At 47.1% G+C, this 21,354-nt stretch overlaps 1 non-coding gene across 1 annotated transcript; it reads right to left on the bottom strand.

Moving 5' to 3' along the window:
* Positions 1-1,815: 1,815 nt before the first annotated feature.
* Positions 1,816-1,953, bottom strand: LOC114814132. Its single transcript, XR_003761869.1, has one exon. It is a non-coding gene; the product is annotated as a small nucleolar RNA SNORA7 (small nucleolar RNA).
* Positions 1,954-21,354: the final 19,401 nt, after the last annotated feature.

The raw sequence follows: 21,354 nt of genomic DNA, 5'->3' as shown, positions 1-21,354 counted from the left end.
AGCAGAGGGTGAGGACAAGGAGGGGTCCAGGTGATCATCGGCAGAGGAGCTGATCAGGAGGAGATCAGACAAGGAGATCTTGAGGAGCAGCAAGTGGGGGTGCTGAGGAGGAGGGAGGACAAGGAGGGATCCAGGGGAGCAAAAGGGAGGGAGGGAGGGAGAGATTTAAAGGGGGAGGTAAGTAAGGTGAAAGAGATTGAAAGGGGAGGGAAGGAAGAAGGAAGAGATTGAAGGGGGAGGGAAAGATTGAAGGAGGGAGGAGAGGATGAAGGGGGAGGGGTGGAGGGATGGAGAATAGGCAGAAGAGCTGAGAGAAAGCTGGAAGGAGGGAGGGAAGGAGGAAGGGAGAGTTTGAAGGGGGAGGGAAAGAAGGAGGGAGGAAAGAATGGAAGGGGAGGGGTGGAGAGAGGAAGAATAGGCAGAAGAGCTGAGAGAAGGTTGGAATGAGGGAGGGAGACCAGGAAAAGAGGAAGAGAAGGAGGAAGAGAGGGAGGGAGAGAAAAGGACAGGAGGGTAAGAGGGAGGGAAGAAGAGAAAGAGGGAGGGAGGGAGAACAGGCAAGAAGGCAGGATTCTGAATCTCAGCCCTGGCATTTCCAGATAGGTTGATCCTGGGAGACCTGGGAAACTGGGTCGGAGTGGGCTTAAACCCCAGGTTCAAACTGTCCTGGGGAGCTCTCTGGTTGTGTCTGCTGACCTCCCCCGTCCCCTTTCCTACCTACCCCAAGAGCACCCGCCCCCACCCGCCCCCCTCCACTCTGTTCCCAGCCCAAATGGGCCTTCCCGTGCCCAGATGGTACTGAAACCCCCGGCTGGATTTTAAGAGAAATTTGTCTATGGTGGTAGTCATCAGTACAGCCACAACTTCCTGAGCAAGTCAGATTACAACAACACTTGCCATCCTTCCAGAAAAAAAACAGCCAGGGAAGGAGAGGGGGGATGGAGGAATGGAGTCTGTCCATTCTCAACACCCCTTCCCTGGGTGGAGAGGATTCTGGGATGGCATTTGGCACAATAATAGTATCATCATTATGATATGGCACTTTCTAAGAGCTTACTATGTACCAAGCACTGTACAAAGTTCTGGGATAGGTATAAGATCATCAGGTTGGACAAGGTCCCTGTCCCACATGGGGATCACAGTCTAAGTAATCCTCATTTTACAGATGAAGGAACTGAGACACAGAGAAGTGAAGTGACTTGCTTAAGGTAACACAACAGCAAGTGGTCGATCTGGGTCTTCCTAGGCATCTGACTTCCAATCTGTATTCTTTCCATTAAGTTTCACTGCTTCCTTTAAATACCTAATCTTTAAGGTTTTTAATAAGTAGTGCATCTGGGTCAAGCCCTGGGGTAGATAGAAGATAATCAGCTCACTATCATCCTTGAGGCTTGCCTTCTAAGGGGGAGAATTCATTCAATCGTATGAGAAAGAGAAGATACTTTAGCCCCACTTTGCAGATGAGACCCAGAGATATTAAGAGCTTTGCCCAGAGACCCACAACAGGACACTGGCAGAACTGAAATGAGAAGCAGCGGCAAATCATTTAATTTATCTATACCTCAGTTTCCTCAACTGAAAATGAGGATTAAATCCTTCTCTTGTGGTGTCGAGTCCTTTGACCCTTAATGATTCCATGGACACGTCTCTCCCAGAATGCCCCCCTCCACCTGCAATCGTTCTGGTAAATGTATGCATAGAGTTTTCTTGGTCAAAATACAGAAATGGTTTACCTGCCTCCTTCTGCGCAGTAAACCTGAGTCTCCGCCCTTGACTCTCTCCCGTACTGCTGCTGCCCAGCACAGGTGAATTTTGACTTGTAGCAGATTGCCTTCCACTCACTAGCCACTGCCCACGCTAGGAATGGAACGGGTAGGCCTCTGCTTGACTCTCTCTCCCCTAGCTGAGACTGGTAGAGTACTGGAAACTCTCCAGGTGCAATCTTGAGAGGGGGATTAAATCCTACTCCCTTTTATTTAGAGTTGGAGAAGTGAATGTGTAACTGAGAGAAGAGGCCCCGGCCTAGGTGGTGTCGCTCAGGGCTCCACAAATCCAGCACTTCTGTAGTTGCCATCTGAGTCACAAACCTCTCTCTCTGCTTCAGGATCCACCCAAAGGCCTTAGAGTCTACCACCTCAGGGCCCAGAACTGACATAGATCAATTTTGAACTGGAAGGACCGGATCCCAGTTACAGCATGACTGATATAGAACCTATTCCGGGCTGGAGAGACTGACTCCCAAGCCCAGCTTGACCAAAACAGTCCCTAGTTTTAGCTGGAGGGTCCAGTTCACAGCCCCAACATGACCAACATAGACCCTAGTCTGAGGGACCAGCTCTGGTTTGGAGAGACTGGCTTCCAGTCCCAGCATAACCAACAAAGATCCTACTCTGGGGTGGAGGGAACCACTTCCAGCCCCCACATGACCAACATAGTCCCTAATCTGGGCTGGAAGGACCGGCCCCCAGACCCGGAATAGCCAAACAGCGGCTCCGTCTCCGGCAGGCCTCCCTCCTCTGCACTACCAGGCCTGGGTGGCAGGGGTTCCAGCAGGATCATAGGGAAAGAGCTGCTCCTGGGTCTGTGGGAAAATGAAGTGGAACAGAGATGCCCTCTAACCTACAGAGGTGAGGCCTACCCTTGACTGCAGTGCAGTCGGAGAAGGAAGTCAATGTTCTCCACCAGAAGTAAATGAGATTATATCTGTTTGCTGTGCCGGAGACAGGCAGTTCAGAATTTTTACAAATAATGACAGCAGTAAAAAGAAGACTAATCGTGAGGAACGAGCTGATATCAGGCTGAAAGGTTTGTGCCCTGAGCCAGGCCCATCTATGCTGGTAACTACGCTGGCAGGGTCAGGCTCAAGCCTGGCTCAGTCTTCTGGCTAAGGGCCGTTGTGATGTCAGCATCCTCTCTGGGGACTGAATGCTCCCCCTGGCCCCTGAACGTCTTTCTCTCGCCAGTATCTATGAAGGGAAATGACAGAGTGCTCCAGGCAACAAAAGCCCAGGAAATAAATTGAGTGAAATGGAAGAGTATTTTGATAGAGAAGTCCTGATTCCCAGCCACATTACCGTGACCCCGAAGCTGAGGATGGGACTTAGATTGTGCACCGTAGAATTGTTCCATCCACACAAGCTGGGACCTGGAGAACCCTGGCCAGTCCTTGGGCTGATTGTTATTGCCGGGAGACTCATAGCTGCTTCACCCATTCCTGCCTCTGGTATCATTTTGGACATTCTGAAGTCCGCCCTACTGAGAGCCCCCACTTCATCAATGACCCAACCCAGGAGGCATTCTTCACCTCGGCCACGTCACCGCAAAAGCCATTCTCAATACTTACGTGTGTGTCAATAGGTAGTTCATTTATTGATTTATTCCTTTTTCCACTTTCTTCTTATTAGCTGAAACTAAATTTTTCCTCTGGCTCTCTTTCAGTGACTACAATTTATGTTGGCCTGATAGTTCATCCGGGGCAATGATTATATCTTTCATTCTTATTGTACTCTTCTCGGTATCTAGCACACTGGAAACTTAGTAAATATTACCCAATGAATAAATGAATTTTAACCTATTTGTGTCCATCTACATAGGTGGCACGTCACTCAAAACCTAAGGCCTGAGGCAGAATATCTCTGCCCAACATACCACACCAACGGGACCAAACTTGTTGCCTCTGTGATGTTCCATATCTCTCTGTCTCTGTTTTGGTCCCACAGTGCCTGGGATCTCTAGTTTGAGTTGATCCCAGAGTCTGAACCTTGTAGGTTGGCACAGTAGCCACAACAACTGCCAATTCCCACCACTTCCCAGAATATCACAGAAATCCTCAGTGATCTCTGGAGTTCCAATATAAGTTTGGTCCAATACAAGTTTCCCAGCAGGATCAAGACCTGAAGGTTTTGACGGGTGTTCATTAAACTCTAACTAGGTGTCAGGCACTGTATTAAGCACTGGAGTAGATACGAGCTAATCAAGTTGGACACAGTCCATGTCCTCTGTCCCCGGTCCTCCCCCTGACTTTTATTCATTCATTCATTCATTCAATAGTAATAATAATGTTGGTATTTGTTAAGCACTTACTATGTGCAGAGCACTGTTCTAAGCGCTGGGGTAGATACAGGGTAATCAGGTTGTCCCACGTGAGGCTCACAGTCTTAATCCACATTTTACAGATGAGGAAACTGAGGCACAGGGAAGTGACTTGCCCAGAGTCACACAGCTGACAAGTGGCAGAGCTGGGATTCGAACCCATGACCTCTGACTCCCAAGCCCATGCTCTTTCCACAGAGCCACGCTGCTTCTCTATAGTATTTATTGAGCGCTTACTATGTGCAGAGCACTGTACTAAGCGCTTGTAATGTACAATTTGGCAACATATAGAGACATTCCCTGCCTAATGACAGGCTCACAGTCTAAACGGGGATAATAATGTTGGTATTTCTTAAGCGCTTACTATGTGCCGAGCACTGTTTTAAGCATTGGGGTAATCAGGTTTTCCCACGTGGGGCTCATACTTTTAATTACCATTTTACAGTTGAATTAACTGAGACACCGAGAAGTGCAGTGACTTGCCCATAGTCACCCAGCTGACAGGTGGGGTGAAGCCGGGATTAGAACCCATGACCCTGTAGCGGATTGCCAACAATGTCATCCTTGACTCAGCTCTCTCATTCACCCCACACATCCAATCTGTCACCAACCCCTGCCAGTCTCACCTTTAAAATATCTCCAAGATTTGCTCTTTCCTCTCCATCCAAACAGTGATTGATCGTGCTGATACAAACTCTCATAATATCCCGACTGGATTATTGTCAGCCTCCTCTCTGATCTCTCTTCTGCATCTCCCCACTCCAGTCTATTCTTCATTCTGCTGCCCGGTTCATCTTCCTACAGAAATGCTCTGGGCCTGTCACTCCCCTCCTCAAAAACCTCCAGTGGTTGCCTATCCACCTTTGCATGAAACAAAAACTCCTCACTCTTGACTTCAAAGTTCTCCATCACCTGGCCCCCTCCTACCTCACCTCCCTTCTCTCTACTGCCCACCCCATACACTCTGCTCCTCTGCCTCTCACCTCCTCACTGTCCCCCGTTCACTCCTATCCTGTCATCAGCCCCTGGCCCACATCCTATGGCTGTCCAGGAATGCCCTCCCTCCTCACGTCCACCAAACTAACTCTCTTCCCCTCTTCAAAGCCCTACTGAGAGATCACCTCCTCCAAGATGCCTTCCCAGACTGAGCCCCCCCTTTCCCTCTGCCCCCCACCTCCCCCTCTCCCCCATCCTCTGTTCCTCCCCCTCCCCTCAACACTGAGCTCATCTGTATATATAATTACCCTATTTATTTTCTTAATGAGGTGTACATCCCCTTGATTCTATTTGTCTTGATGATGTTGTTTTTGATTTGTTCCATTTTGCTTTGCTGTCTGTCTCCCCAGTTTAGACTGTGAGCCCGTCATTGGACAGGGATTGTCCAATATAGACAGCACCATCATCCTTTATGTCTCAAAAACCCATAACCTTGGCATTATCCTTGACTCCCCTCTCTCATTCAACCACATATTCAAACTATTAAATCATTTTTGTTCCACCTTCATATTGCTACAATCAACCCTTTCCTCACCATTCAAGCTACTAGCACATTAGTGCAATTACTTATCCTCTCCTGCCTTGATTACTGTATCAGCTTCCTTGCTGACCTCCCAGCCTCCTGTTTCTCCCTACTCCAGTCCACACAGCACTCTGCTGCCTTAATCGTTTTTCTAGAAAACCATTCAAGACATCTTTCCCGACGCTTCAAGAAACCTTCGCATCAAAGAAATAATCCTCATCATTGAGTTTAAAGCACTCAATCACCTTGCCCACTCCTACCTCACCTAGCTACTCTCTATGACCCAGTCCACAAACTTTACTCCTCTAATGCTAACTCCTCTAATGCTAACCTTCTCTCTATTCCTCAGTCTCATATATCTCACTGCTGACTCCTCAACCATGTCCCTCCTCTGGCCTGTAACTCCCTCCCCCTTCAAATCCAACAGATGATTACTCTCCCCTCCTTCAAAGCCTTATTGAAGGAACATCTCTTCCAAGAGGCCTTCCCTGACTAAGCCTGTCTTTCCTCTTCTCCTACTCCCTTCTTCGTCATCCTGACTTGCTCACTTTATTCATCCCCATTCCCAGCCCCAAAGCACTTATGTATATACCTGAAATTTATTTATCTATATTGATGTCTGTATCCCCCCACCCCATCTAGACTGAAGCTCATTATGGGCAGGGAATGTGTCCGTTTCATTCATTCATTCATTCATTCATTCATTCATTCATTCGTTCGTATTTATTGAATGTGTGTGTGCAGAGCACTGTACTAAGTGCTTGGAGTGTACAATTCGGCAACCGATAGAGACAATCTCTGCCCAACACCGGGTTCACAGTCTAAAAGGGGGAGACAGACAACAAAACAAGTAGTTGGACATCAATGCCATCAAAATAAATAGAATCATAGATATATACACATCATTAATAAAATAGAGTAATAACTATATACAAATATGCACAGTGCTTTGGGGAGGGGAAGCCCTTCAGTCTCGCATCTCCTCCTGCCTCCAGGATGTCTCCACCTGGATGTCGGCCCACACCTAAAACTCAACATGAGCAAGACTGAGCTCCTCATCTTCCCTCCCAAACCTGGTCCTCTCCCAAACTTCCCTATCACTGTGGATGGTACGACCATCCTTCCCGTCTCTCAGGCCCGCAATCTCGGTGTCATCTTTGACTCATCTCTCTCGTTCACGCCACACATCCTATCCATTACCAAGACCTGCCGGTTTCACCTTTACAATATTGCCAAGATCTGCCCTTTCCTCTCCACCCAAATGGCTACCTTACTGCTACAGGCTCTTGTTATATCCCGGCTAGACTACTGTGTCAGCCTTCTCTCTGATCTCCCTTCCTCCTGTCTCACCCTGCTCCAGTCTATTCTTCACTCCGCTGCCCGGCTCATCTTCCTGAAGAAACGATCTGGGCATGTCACTCCCCTTCTTAAACACCTCCAGTGGTTGCCTATCAACCTCCGCTCCAAACAAAAACTCCTCACTCTAAGCTTCAAGGCTCTCCATCACCTTGCCCCTTCCTACCTCTCCTCCCTTCTCTTTTTCTACTGCCCACCCCGCACGCTCCGCTCCTCTGCCGCCCACCTCCTCACTGTCCCTTGGTCTCGCCTATCCCGCCATCGACCCCTGGGCCACGTCCTCCCGCGGTCCTGGAATGCCCTCCCTCCTCTCCTCAGACAATCTAATTCTCTTCCCCTCTTCAAATCCCTATTTAAAACTCACCTCCTCCAAGAGGCCTTCCCAGACTGAGCTCCCCCCTTTTTTCCCTCTGCTCCCTCTACCCCCCCTTCACCTCTCCACAGCTAAACCCTCTTTTCCCCCCTTTCCCTCTCCTCCTCCCCCTCTCCCTTCCCATCCCCTCAGCACTGTACTCATCCACTTGACTGTATATATCTTTATCACCCTATTTATTTTGTTTAATGAGATGTACCTCACCCTGATTCTATTTAGTTGCCATTGTTTTTATGAGATGTTCTTCCCCTTGACTCTATTTATTGCCATTGTTCTTGTCTGCCTGTCTCCCCCGATTAGACTGTAAGCCCGTCAAATGGCAGGGACTGTCTCTATCTGTTGCCGACTTGTACATTCCAAGCACTTAGTACAGTGCTCTGCACAAAGTAAGTGCTCAATAAATACTATTGAAAGAATGAATGAATGAAAGGGGGTAGAGCAGAGGGAGTGAGTAGAGAGAATGGGGAGAGGAGGAGGGGCAGAGGGAGGACTCGATTGGGGAAGGCCTCATGGAGGAGGTGAGATCTCAGTAGGGCTTTGAAGAGGGGAAGAGAATGAGTTTGGCGGATGTAAGGAGGGAGGGCATTCCAGGTCAGTGGTAGGACTTGGGCTGGGGTCAACGGCCGGACAGGCACGAATGAGGGAGCATGAGGAGGTTATTGGCAGAGGAGCGGAGTGTACGGGGTGGGCTGTAGAAGGAGAGAAGGGAGGTGAGGTAGGAGGTGGCTAGGTGATGGAGAGCTTTGAAGCCAAGAAACTAGTTCTCTTCCCCTCCTTCAAGCCCAACTGAGAGCTCACCTCCTCCAGAAGGTCTTTCCAGACTGAAGGCCCCCTTTTCTTCTACTCCTCCTCCCCTATCCTCCCCTATCACCCTACTCCCTCCCTCTGCTCTACCCCCCACCCCAGCCCCACAGCCTTTGTGGATATATGTACATATTATTCTATTTTATTAATGATGTGTATATACTTGTAATTCTATTTATTTATTTTGATGCTATTGATGCCTGTTTACTTGTTTTGTTTTGTTATCTATCTTCCCCATTCTAGACTGTGAGCCCATCGTTGGGTAGGCATTTTCTCTGTTGCCAAATTGTACTTTCCAAGCGCTTCATGCAGTGCTCTGCACACAGTAAGCTCTCGATAGATATGATTGAATGAATGAATGAGCAGCTTTCAGGGAGTCTACCTAGTGAATACTATATTTTCCCCTCTTAAATTGCTACTACTGTACTGTGATTTTCAGAATCGCACCTCAAATCGCATGGGAAGAAATTGGGTCCCAGCTAGCCCACTGTACTTCCAGAGATCTGTTTGCTAGGATTGGAGGAAGATCCTTCCTCTCCAGTTTGCCCTACAGTAATCCTTACCTCTGACAGAGGTGAATCTCCCACAGACACAAGAGGTTAGTAGTCCTAACCCTGTCTTGAATTGGTTAAAGTTTTAACAATAGATCACCAAATGAATGGATTCAGTTTTTACATCATAGCCCTATGGGACAGGGACATGTATGAACTGATTATCTTATCTCTACCTAGTGTTTAGTACAGTGCTTGGCACATAGTAAGCACTTAACAAATACCATAGTTATTGTTAAGCAGAGTGTCTCCTCCATATTTGAAGATCTCAGCAGGTAAACCTTCAATTCCAGGTGTTTTTCATGGCTCCAACAGTGACTTCTTCATTAGTTGGTACAAGTGGCAGGTCTTTTTTTTTAATAGCATTTGTTAAGCGCTTACTATGTGCCAAGCACTGTTCTAAGCGCTAGGGTAGATACAAGGTAATCAGGTTGTCCCACGTGGGGCTCACAGTCTTAATCTCCATTTTACAGATGAGGTAACAGGCACGGAGAAGTTAAGTGATTTGCCCAAAGTCACACAGCTGACAAGTGACGGAGGCAGGATTAGAACCTACGACCTCTGACTCCCAAGCCCGTGCTCTTTCCACTAAGCCACGCTGCTTCTCTGAATACTGAGAGGCTTTTGTTTGTATTGCAAAGTGCTTGAAAAGTTCCATTATTACTATTATTATTACTGACTGTTAAATTGTACTCTCCCAAGAGCTCAGTACAGTGCTTTGCACACAGTAAGCACTCAATAAATATGATTGAGTATTTGATCTCTTCCTCCAACCCAGCCCACACACTCTGTACCTTGATCTCATCTGTCTCACCACACACTTTCTGCTTATATCCTCCCTCTAGCCCGGCACTCCCTCCCAGTTCATACCCAGCAGACCAACCCTCTCCCCATCTCAAAACCCTACTAAATCCTATTTTTAAGAGGACTTCCCTAACTGAACCCCCATTTCCCCACCTGATTTGCCCTCCTCTCTAGATCACCAAAGCCCTTGGGTGCGCAATAATAATTAATAAAAATTAATGGTATTTGTTAAGCCTATTGTATCAGGCACTGTTTAAAGCACTTGGGAAGATATAGGATGATCAGGTCAGACGCAGTCCCTGTCCTACATGGGTCACGTTCCTAGTAGGAGGGGGAAAATTTTACATTTTACATTTTACAAGCACAGAGAAATTAAGTGACTTGCCCAAGGTCACTCAGCAGTCACGTCATGGAGCCACGATTAGAACACGGGTTGTCTGATTTCCAGGCTGATGTTCTTTCCACTTCACCCCACTGCACCTTTATAATAATGGTACTTGTTAAGTGCTTACTATCAATCAGTCAATGGTATTTAATTGAGCACTTACTATAATAATTAATAATAATTATTATGGTATTTGTAAGCTCTTACTATGTGCCAAGCACTTTTCTAAGCTCTGGGGTAGGTACAAGGTAGTGAGGTTGTCCCATGTGGGGCTCTCAGTCTTAATCCCCATTTTACAGATGCAGTTACTGAGGCACAGAGAAGTTAAGTGACTTGTCCAAGGTCACACAGAAGATAAGAAGTGGAGGCAGAATTAGCCTGGACCTGGATGGAAGATGACCTGGGTTCTCTTTCCACTAGGTCATGTTGCTTAGACTTAGAAAACGTGATGTGCCTTTGTCACTAGTAAACTGTATAAGACTTCAAAAATAATGAAACCTCTAAGTTCTATTCCAAATTCTCTCAAATGCTAGGTCAGTGGTACAAAGTTGGTAAGGGCCTAAAACTGGGCCTATATGAGATGGTAATCTGTAAAGTCCAGATCTGAGAATAAAGTAACTCTGAACTCAGCAACTTGAATCAATTGTGAGGCGTTTTAATTGCCGTGGAAAGACACAAAATGCTAATGGAGAGTTTCCAGGAGAGGAACAATGTGGACTGGGGAAATGATCCATACAGCAGCATAGTTTGAGAAGGGGAGAGGTGGAAAACTAAATATGGAGGAGAGAAGAAAATGATCTGAATAATAATAATAATAATAGTTTTTGTTAAGTGCTTCCTATGTGTCAAGCACTGTTCTAAGCGCTTGGGTAGATACAAGGTATTCAGGTTGCCCTCAGTTCTGAGCATAGTTTCAACTACTTTGACATTCATTTTTGCTTGGATTTTTAGGAAGAGTTGGCCTTCAGTTCCAAGAGGCTGCTAGTGATAGTTAGACTGCATCTGTAAGTATAAGTATCTTTAAGAGAATCTTTACTACTTATCCCATTTTGTCCATGAAAATACAGTCCTAAGAATACTAATAATCATGGTATTTTTTAAATGCTTACTATGTACTAGGCACTGTACTAAGCCTTGGGGTGGATACAAGCAAATCAGGTTGGACACAGTCCTGTCCCATGTGAGACTTACAGTCTTAATTCTCATTTTACAGATGAGGTAACCGAAGCCCAGAGAAGCAAAGTGACTTGTCCAAGGTCATACAACAGACATATGGCAAAACAGGGATTAGAATCCATGACCTTCTGACTCCCAGGCCTGTGATCTAACCATTATGACATGCTGCGTCCATCTTTGAAATAATGCACTACTGAGTCCGCAGTGTTATTTATGGGCTCTTCCCAATATCAGATGATAAGGCAAGATCATTCATTCAGTCATAATCATTAAGTGCTTACTGTGTGCAAAGCACTGTACTAAGCACTTAGTAAAGAGTACAGTATAAAAACAAATGGACACATGCTCTGCCTGCAATGAGCTTATAGTCTAGAGGGGTAGACAGACATTAATACACATAAATAAATAAATTACAGATATATATATTATATGCATACATGCCGGAGGGAGGATGGGTGAAGGGGACAAATCAGGATGATGCAGAAGAGAGTGGGAGAAGAGAGGAGAGGAGGGCTTAGTCAGAGAAGGCTTCTTGGAGGAGATGTGCCTTTAATAAGTCTTTGAAGTGGAGGGGAGAGCAAGTATCTGTCTGATATGAAAAATCAAGTTCTATAACAGAGTCTTCTAGTCCTTAACACAGCTCTTCCGGGTGGCACTCATGAAGAGAATGAGTGACAAACAATTGCTGTATGGAAAGCTGAAATTGGGAAACAAAAGCAAAGAGGGCAGAAAAAGGATTTTAGAGACAAGATCAAAACAAGCAACATGGCCTAGTGGACAGAGCACGAGGATGGATGTCAGTGGACCTGAATTCCTCCCCTAGCTCCACCACATACCTTCTGTGTGATGTTGGGCAAGTCATTTAACTTCTTTGTGCTTCAGTGTCCTCATCTTCAAAATGGAGATTCAATATCTGTTCTCCTTCCTACTTAGACTGTGAGCCCCACATGGGTTAGGGATTGCCTGACCTGATCAACCTGAGTCTACAAGATCTACAGGAGCTCCCTGAACAGTGTTTGAAACATAGTAAGTACTTAACAAATGCCATTAGATTATAAATTCACCCTCCAGATCGTAGGCTCATGAGCAGAAAATCTATCTACCACCTGTGTTGCAGTGTACTCAATAAATATCACTGATTGAATGATCATTAACATCTCCCCCTCAAAAAAAAACTGGGGGCCACATGTTGAGGCTAGACCAACAGGATGCATTGCTAACAAGAAAGGAATGGATCTTTTCAAGCAAAATCTTCTTAATGTTTGCAACACCTGGTGCTGTTTTGTCTTTGTTTCTCATTCATTAAGCATGACCACATAAGAAGGGATAGCTTTTTTATAAGCACAAAGAGGCCAATGTGGCCCGGTCTGTGGATTCTGCATTGCTTTATCCATAGGTGAACTTCCCCATTAATGGTGTCTTCTTCAAATATAGAAAACAAGCAGCGTGGCTCAGTGGAAAGAGCACGGGCTTGGGAGTCAGAGGTCATGAGTTAAAATCCCTGCTCTGCCACTTGTCAGCTGTGTGACTGTGGGCAAGTCACTTAACTTCTCTGTGCCTCAGTTACCTCGTCTGTCAAATGGGGATTAACTGTGAGCCTCACGTGGGACAACCTGATGAGCCTGTATCTACCCCAGCGCTTAGAACAGTGCTCGGCACATAGTAAGCGCTTAACAAATACCAGCATTATTAAATACCAACATTATTATAAAACAACCCTATATTTCATCTCCCAAGTATTTAATTCACTACTCTGAGCCCAGTTTACCCTCAATAAATGCAGTTAATTGATTGTGGTAGAGTTGAAAGGAATCAAACACTCTTCATATTGTGAGAGATAGATAAGGGAAGTAGGATGACTCTTATGGTGATCCCAGGGAGGCTACATCTTCAGTACATCCTCTCTGTCTGGGTTTACAGGCTGAGACCACCAATTTCTAATCCCCGTCATCTACAGTCCTGGGACACCCCGCTCCACTCCAAGGCCCCACCTCCAACTTTCTGACCCATTTTGGTCCCTTTCTCACATTGCTTCTCTTTCCTTGAGCCTACTCTGGTCATGTGAGCCCATCATTGGGCAGGGATTGTCTCTATCTGTTGCCGAATTGTACATTCTAAGGGCTTAGTACAGTGCTCTGCACAGAGTAATCGCTCAATAAATTCTGTTGAATGAATGAATCGGGAACTTCACTATCTATGTCAATGTGGCTGATGACATTCCCGCTGTCTGTTTCCTTTCACTCCTCAGCTCCAAGGACATCCTGCTCCACCTGGGGACATGTTTGGAAATCAGTACGGTGAGATAGAGACTGGGGTCAGAAGGCCTGGGTTTATACAAAATTTATTCCATGCGGCAAGTTGAACTTCCCTTTCGAGAAGGATATGATTATTTATTTTGGATGTGGTGAATTGAACTTCCATTTCAGGAAATACTATTATTATTATTATGTGCTGTCAAGTCATTTCCGAGTTATAGTGACTCTATGGGTATACTTTCTCCAGAACGTCCTGTCCTCTGCCAGAATCCGCAACCTTTCTAACGGTTCTTCCATTATCATTGTTAAGGTCTCTAAGAGAAGCAGTGTGGCTCAGTGGAAAGAGCCCGGGCATGGGAGTCAGAGGTCATGAGTTCTAATCCAGGCTCCACCACCTGTCAGCTGTGTGACTTTGGGCAAGTCACTTCACTTTTCTGGGCCTCAGTTACCTCATCTGTAAAATGGGGATTCAGACTATGAGCCCCACATGGGACAACCTGATTACCCTGTCTACCCCAGCACTTAGAACAGTGCTTGGCACATAGTAATCACTTAACACCTACCAATATTATTATTATTATCTAGCTCTTCCACTTTTTCCCTAGATTTGCCCTAGCACTGCTGTCTTATCCAGAGCATTAGTCCTGATTATGTGTCCAAAATATGCTAAATTAAGTCATTTGGCCTTCAAAAAAACCACTTTGGCTTAATTTGCTCCAAAATCCATTTGGTTGTTTGTTGAGCAGTCTATGATATTTGCAAAACCTTTCTTCTACACCACATATCAAAAGAATTGATGTTCTTTCTACCCAGTTTTTTCACTGTTCAGCTTTCGGATGTGTATACTGTCACTGGAAACACCACAGAATTGACAATTTGTATTTTTGTGGCAACTGTTACACCAGCACATTTCAGGACTTTTCCCAGGCTCTTCATAGCAAGTCTTCCTAACAATCTTCGGCGTATTTCCTTTACTATTGATTACTGATCTCAGGGGAGAAAAATCGTCAACTACTTCAGTCTTCTCTCCATCAACTACAAATGTGTTAAAACCACTAGTTGCCGTGATCTTTGTTTTTTCAGGAGAAATATGATTAATTATCTGTACACGGAGAATTGAACTTCCCTATCTGGATGAATATGATTATCGAATTATATTGAAGCGTCCCTACCAGGAGGAATATACTTATATTTTACTAGTCCATGCATGATGAAGCACCTAACTCCCACCCACAAACTCTTCCCACTCAGAACCAGTACATTTACGCACTGCATTCACTTGGCCAAGTCCCCTAGCTTCCAGCCCCACAAGCATTCAGCAAGACACTCACCCATCCCCCTGCTCCTTATTTCGGGCAGGCAGAGCAGGCATCCCAAGCCCTGGGCAGAGGTGACATGCAGCTAGCTGCTGCAAGTCTCAATCGGCTACCAAGAAGGCCAGAGGCCACAGGTGTCTGATTGGGAGGCCCGCTCAATCAGGTGCCCCTCTCCTACCTTACCTCCTCATTTTCTACTGCAATTTAACCCACCCACTCTGCTCCTCTGGCAACCACATATTCATTGTACCTCAATCTCATCTACCTCACTGCCAACCCTTTTAACCTCCTCCTCTCTTTGCCTTCCCCCTTCATGTGCACCACATTCCTCATCTTCAAAGCCCCACTAAAATCATATCTTCTCCAAGAGACCTTCCCACAGTAACTATTCATTTTCTGTCTTTACCCTCTACTCTGTGTCTGCTTTAAAGAGAGAAGTTTTGAAGTAGAATCCATCATAGAAGTTAATGGAAACAGCAGTATATTAGAGCATCAGAATGTTAAAAAAAATCCCAAGTGTTCTTCAAGTCCTAATTAGCTGTGATGCCAAAACTAAATCCCTACCTTGGGGATCTATTATCAAACTTTAATTCAAAACTGGGTTAGAGCTATTAACCTCTCATTTATGTGTAAGGCAAATTTGTATTAATAATAATAATTATGGTATTTGTTAAGTGCTTACTATGTGCCAAGCACTGTTCTAAGCGCTGGAATATTCACATCTGTCAGAGACAAAAACTACTGTAGGACAGATGAGGAAGGAAGCATCTTCCCCCAGTCTGGAAATAAGGTGAACTAGTTGGGACCCCATTTCTTGGAATGCTTTTTTAGGTGTGATTCTGAAAATCATGGCACAACAATAGCAGTTTTAGAGGCAAAATGTTGATAGTGCATGAAAGTGAATTCCATAAAGCTAGACACAGGGCTAGGATCCTGGGGATACTTCAAAACATCCAGTTTTTAATCTGTGGCTCTGTGGGTCATGTGGGCTAGGAAAAGACTGAAGAGACACCCCCAGACCACCGTAAGGGCAGAGTTAGATAAGGAAAGCAGCAAGCAGTCTTAGACTTCTCTATGCTCTTTATTTATTCAATAGTATTTATTGAGCGCTTAATGTGTGCAGAGCATTGTACTAAGTGCTTGAAATGTACAATTCAGTAACAGAGACAATCCCTACCCATTGATGGGCTTACAGTCTAATCGGGGGAAACAGATGGAAAAAACAAGACAACTTAATCGCAATAAATAGAATCAAGGAGATGTACACCTCATTAACAAAATAAATAGGGTAATAAAAATAAATAAAAATGAGCACAGTGCTAAGGGGAGGGGAAGGAAGAGGGGGAGGAGCAGAGGGAAAGGGGGGAAAGAGGAAGTTCACCTGGGAAGGCCTCTGGAGAAGGTGAGCTCTCAGTACAGCTTTGAAGAGGGGAAGAGAGTTACTGTAAGCAAAGCTTGTCTTCTCTCTGTTGTACTGTAGTCTCCCAAGCATCTAGTACAATACTCTGTACACAGGGAATACTCAATAAATACAATTGATTGATTCCCTCAAACAGACCACCAGATCTACTTTTATGGAGGGAATCAGTGCTTCAGGACCACATATCCCCAGAGTGATAGCCTCAGGCATACCCTAAACAGATTGGATATCTGACAGAACTGGATTAGGGTCTCAACACTTCTAGGGCTTGGGGGATGTGGCACTGATACAGCTAGGTACGTGATAGGTTAATAACTTTCTTGACCCCTTCTCTGATAGGTTCAAACAGGCAGGCTATGATTCGTGGGCATAGCTGCCTGTTGAATTCCCCTGCCAGACTGAAAGGTACCATAAAGGTTTCTGAGCAGAGTTGTGTTTGCTGGCTCTTTTTCCAGATAGAAGCCCACCAATGGTCCCAGCCCTACTGGGGTGAGGAACGTAGAGGACTAAGACGGAGCTCAATGGAGGCTCCTCCAGAAAAGGGAAGCAACCAGTGGTCACTCTGAGTGCCCCAATTGTCCTCCCCTGGCCTTGAGGCAGAAGTAGTCCCACCCTTCCTCCTTCATTTGCCTCACTCCCTCTTCCCTCTTGAGGTGATTCATCTCTCCCGCCCCCGCCCCGGGCGACGACGACCTTGTTCTCACCATGTTACCTTACCTTAGCCGCCGCCTACGGCCGCCACCCACCCCGGACAACCTCAGGGCCCCCCGCCGCCACAGGGTTATTTGGTCATGAGCTCTGGGATTCTCTCGGCCGCTGGCCGCTTGACTTTGAGTCTGATTGGGTAGGGTCGGCTCGTCCCCCGACCCTGGTCATCGCCTGCTTATTAACACTATTGTAGTGTGCCTTACTGTAGCATGTTGCTACATTAGCGATCTCGCTTGTTATTGTTTATTGTCGTCAGACTTTGAATCTGATCAGGTCGCCTCTTAATCGAGTCTACCCCCGACCCTGGTCATCGCCCCCTTTTATTAACACTACTCATCTCGACTCTCTCGCCCCCCTTTCCCTCCGCCGCTCTCGCTCCACTAACCCACAGCCCTGGATCACCTCCTCCGTCCGCCTCCTACGCTCCTATGATCGAGCTGCTGAGCGCTGCTGGCGAAAGTCCAAGCACCAAGCCGACCTCACACACTTCAAATTTATCCTTTCCTGCCTTAACTCTGCCCTCTCCTGCGCCAGGCAAAGCTTCTTCTCCTCCCTCATCGACACCCATGCCCGTCACCCCCGCCGATTGTTCCGGACCTTTAACTCTCTCCTTAGGCCCCCTGTTCCTCCCCCTCCCCCATCTCTCACCCCCAATGATCTGGCCACCTATTTCCTCACGAAAATCAACACGATCAGGTCTGAGCTCCCCAAAGTCACCCCTCCGCCTCTCCCCTCCCCCCCACCGACCCCCTCCCCTACTTTCCCATCCTTCCCTGCAGTATCGTCAGAGGAGATCTCCTCCCTCCTCGCAAGTGCCACCCCCTCCACCTGCGCCTCGGACCCCATTCCCTCTCACCTTCTTAAAACCATCGCCCCTGCCCTCCTCCCTTCCTTAACTTCTATTTTTAACCACTCAATCTCCAAGGGCTCCTTCCCCTCTGCCTTCAAACATGCCCACGTCTTCCCCATCCTAAAAAAACCCGCTCTTGACCCCACTTCCCCCTCCAGTTATCGCCCTATCTCCCTACTACCCTTCCTTTCCAAAATCCTAGAACGAGTCATCTACAATCGATGCCTAGAATTCCTTAACTCCCATTCTCTCCTAGACCCCCTCCAATCTGGCTTCCGTCCCCTCCACTCTACCGAGACTGCTCTCTCTAAGGTCACCCATGACCTCCTTCTTGCCAAATCCAATGGCTCCTACTCCATTCTAATCCTCCTTGACCTCTCTGCTGCCTTTGACACTGTCGACCATCCCCTCCTCCTCCATACCTTATCTCACTTTGGCTTCACGGACTTCGTCCTCTCCTGGTTCTCCTCTTACCTCTCTGGCCGATCATTCTCGGTCTCCTTCGCTGGCGCCTCCTCCCCCTCCCATCCTTTAACTGTTGGAGTTCCTCAAGGGTCAGTTCTTGGCCCTCTTCTGTTTTCCATTTACAGTCACTCCCTCGGTGAACTCATTCGCTCTCACGGCTTTGACTACCATCTCTACGCAGATGACATGCAGATCTACATCTCTGCCCCTGTCCTCTCCCCCTCCCTTCAGGCTCGCATCTTCTCCTGCCTCCAGGACGTCTCCACCTGGATGTCGGCCCGCCACCTAAAACTCAACATGAGCAAGACTGAGCTCCTCATCTTCCCTCCCAAACCCGGTCCTCTCCCAGACTTCTCTATCACCGTGGATGGCACGACCATCCTTCCCGTCTCTCGGGCCCGCAATCTCGGTGTCATCCTTCACTCGTCTCTCTCGTTCATCCCACACATCCTATCCGTTACGAAGACCTGCCGGTTTCACCTCTACAATATCGCCAAGATCCGCCCTTTCCTCTCCACCCAAACGGCTACCTTACTGTTACGGGCTCTCGTTATATCCTGGCTAGACTACTGTGTCAGCCTTCTCTCTGACCTCCCTTCCTCCTCTCTCGCTCCGCTCCAGTCTATTCTTCACTCCGCTGCCCGGCTCATCTTCCTGCAGAAACGATCTGGGCATGTCACTCCCCTTCTTAAACAACTCCAATGGTTGCCTATCACCCTCCGCTCCAAACAAAAACTCCTCACTCTAGGCTTCAAGGCTCTCCATCACCTTGCCCCTTCCTACCTCTCCTCCCTTCTCTCTTTCTACCGCCCACCCCGCACGCTCCGCTCCTCTGCCGTCCACCTCCTCACCATCCCTCGGTCTCGCCTATCCCGCCGTCGACCCCTGGGTCACGTCCTCCCGCGGTCCTGGAATGCCCTCCCTCCTCACCTCCGCCAAACTGATTCTCTTTCCCTCTTCAAAACCTTACTTAAAAATCACCTCCTCCAAGAGGCCTTCCCAGACTGAGCTCCTCTTCTCCCTTTACTCCCTCTGCCATCCCCCCTTTACCTCTCCGCAGCTTAACCCTCTTTTTCCCCTTTTCCCTCTGCTCCTCCACCTCTCCCTTCCCATCCCCACAGCACTGTACTCGTCCGCTCAACTGTATATATTTTCGTTACCCTATTTATTTTGTTAATGAATTGTACATCGCCTCGATTCTATTTAGTTGCCATTGCTTTTACAAGATGTTCTTCCCCTCGACTCTGTTTATTGCCATTGTTCATGTCTGTCCGTCTCCCCCAGTTAGACTGTAAGCCCGTCAAACGGCAGGGACTGTCTCTATCTGTTGCCGACTTGTTCATCCCAAGCGCTTAGTACAGTGCTCTGCACATAGTAAGCGCTCAATAAATACTATTGAATGAATGAATGAATTGTTTTATGCTGTCGAGTCATTTCTGACCCATAGCGACGCCATGGACGCATCTCTTCCAGAATGTCCCACTCTCCATCTGCAATCATTCTGGTAGTGGATCCATAGAGTTTTCTTGGTAAAAATACAGAAGTGCTTTACCACTGCCACCTTCCACGCAGTAAGATCGAGTCTCCGCCCTCGACTCTCTCCCCTGCTGCTGCTGCCCAGAACGGGTGAGTTTTGACTTGTAGCAGATCGCTTTCCACTTACTAGCCACTGCCCAAGCTTGGAATGAATGGGTAGGCCTCTGCTCGACTCTCTCTCCCTTAGCCGAGACTGGTAGAGTACTGGAAATTCTTCAGGTACAACCCTGAGAGGGCACCCCTCTTCACTAGCAATACTGAAATCTAACCTTAGTAATCTTCAATGGCTTTGATAAACTGGCTAGAAAATGGTCAATCTTTGAGGAATTAATCAAACAGGTCCATAAAATCAGATTGACTTCTTGGTATCATGCTGACATGTTTCTCTGGAGGTGTCTCTGACAGGCCAATTAGCATCATGGGATTAGAGGAGAAAACTCTGGATTCATATTGCTGGGCAACAAGGAGGGGAGCCTAGGCATTCTCAGAGATGTCCCAGTTGGAATGTAAGAACAGATTAATGTTCAGCAATTTACTCATTGGCACACACACTAATCACCACCCTAGGGAGGGGAGAGATGTGAAAAGTGGGTCATAAATGCTACTCCAGCCTTCCACAGCCAGAGGTGACTGCTAATATGCTGCTCTTCTGGATTGTAGAAGGGATGGGGGTGGGTGAGTGCGATCAAGCTATCCTTTGGGGTTCCCCAAGCACTTAGTACAGTAATCTGCACACAGTAAGTGCTCAATAAATATCTTTGATGATTATTTAGTTTCGGAATTGAGAGTCTAAATGGAAAAGGTCACCTCAACTGACCTTACTGCTACAGGCTCTCGTTATATCCCGGCCAGACTACTGTGTCAGCCTTCTCTCTGACCTCCCGTCCTCCACTCCCGTCCCGCTCCAGTCTATTCTTCACTTCGCTGCCCGGCTCATCTTCCTGCAGAAACGATTTGGACATGTCACTCCCCTTCTTAAACAACTCCAGTCGTTGCCTATCAACCTCCACTCCAAACAAAAACTCCTCACTCTAGGCTTCAAGGCTCTCCATCACCTTGCCCCTTCCTACCTCTCCTCCCTTCTCTCTTTCTACCGCCCACCCCGCACGCTCCGCTCCTCTGCCGTCCACCTCCTCACCGTCCCTCGGTCTCGCCTATCCCGCCGTCGACCCCTGGGTCACGTCCTCCCGCGGTCCTGGAACGCCCTCCCTCCTCACCTCCGCCAAACTGATTCTCTTTCCCTCTTCAAAACCTTACTTAAAAATCACCTCCTCCAAGAGGCGTTTCCAGACTGAGCTCCTCTTCCCCCTCTACTCCCTCTGCCATCCCCCCTTTACCTCTCCGCAGCTAAAGCCTCATTTTCCCCTTTCCCCTCTGCTCCTCCACCTCTCCCTTCCCATCCCCACAGCACTGTACTCGTCCGCTCAACTGTATATATTTTCGTTACCCTATTTATTTTGTTAATGAATTGTACATCGCCTTGATTCTATTTAGTTGCCATTGTTTTTACGAGATGTTCTTCCCCTTGACGCTGTTTAGTGCCATTGTTCTTGTCTGTCCGTCTCCCCCGATTAGACTGTAAGCCCGTCAAACGGCAGGGACTGTCTCTATCTGTTGCCGACTTGTTCATCCCAAGCGCTTAGTACAGTGCTCTGCACATAGTAAGCGCTCAATAAATACTATTGAATTGAATGAAAGAGATGCTGCCAAGACTAAGAGCTTGTGAGACAGCAAAGATGGTGAT

This window comes from Ornithorhynchus anatinus, chromosome 8 (genome assembly GCF_004115215.2).
Source record: "Ornithorhynchus anatinus isolate Pmale09 chromosome 8, mOrnAna1.pri.v4, whole genome shotgun sequence".
Classification (NCBI taxonomy): domain Eukaryota; kingdom Metazoa; phylum Chordata; class Mammalia; order Monotremata; family Ornithorhynchidae; genus Ornithorhynchus; species Ornithorhynchus anatinus.
The sequence above is the reverse complement of the archived record's forward strand: the minus strand, read 5'-3'. Positions and strand labels throughout refer to the sequence as shown.